The 844-nt window shown below is 40.6% G+C and overlaps 1 long non-coding RNA gene across 1 annotated transcript in view; it reads right to left on the reverse strand.

Annotated features, from left to right (window-relative positions):
* The window catches only part of LOC107202813, a 5,338-nt gene extending 4,932 nt beyond the window's left edge, over window positions 1–406 (reverse strand). Inside the window, exon 1 of the long non-coding RNA XR_001520841.2 lies at window positions 55–406. This is a non-coding gene — a long non-coding RNA (uncharacterized LOC107202813). The remainder of the gene's footprint in view (window positions 1–54) is intronic.
* Window positions 407–844: the final 438 nt, after the last annotated feature.

The following is an 844-nucleotide window of genomic DNA, read 5'->3' on the forward strand; positions in this document are numbered from 1 at the left end:
CCTTCCCTTCCCTTCCCGCACCTTCCCTTCCCTTCCCTTCCCCTGTGTTTTTACTTTTTAAGATGTTGATGCAGATGAGTTAAAACTGTCCAAGGGCAGGAGAGTTACAATTGCAATGTAAACTTTCCTGCAGTAAGACACAAAGATTATCGTGCTGTTCCTCCTGGAATTCAGAAGCAGTTAGAAAACTCTCATTGGATTAAAAAAAAAACCCAAACAAAAAAACAACAAAAAAACCCAAAAAAACAAAAACAAAAAACCAACCCCCCCAAAAAAAACCAACCAACCAAAAAAAACCCCCCCCAAAAAAACAACCACAAAACAGGAAAAATTATATCCAGGAATGGAACTAAATTTCAAGCACAAACCCCACACCCCCGGGAGATGCTCCTTTTAAATATCAGGAGGTTTAGAGCTGGTGATCAGTCATTTCTTGAGCACATTTATGATCTGAAGAGGATTCAGCCAAAGCAAAGGAAAGGGCAGATGAGAAGTTAACAGGGTGAGAGTCAGTGCCCATTGCATCTGCAAAACCTTCACCTGAGCTGGGTCTGTTTTCTCCCTGAATGATCCCAGTGGGTCCCTTCCAGCACAGGATATTCTCTAATTAAATATATCATGTGGTTATGAACTTAAACATCACTCAGAAATATTTACACACCTGAGAAATCTCTGCTCATACAGGAAATTCTCTGCCCCAGGAAGGTTTTACCTCCCACTTTCTGAATTTATTAAAAAATCCTTTCTCTGCAGGTGCACCTGTCTGTGTAGAGGTGGGCAAAAAAGCACCCATGTCCCAAATTTGCTACTAAATAACATGAAATATTTGAGGCTGGATGCATTT

This window comes from Parus major, chromosome 4 (assembly GCF_001522545.3).
Source record: "Parus major isolate Abel chromosome 4, Parus_major1.1, whole genome shotgun sequence".
Taxonomy (NCBI): domain Eukaryota; kingdom Metazoa; phylum Chordata; class Aves; order Passeriformes; family Paridae; genus Parus; species Parus major.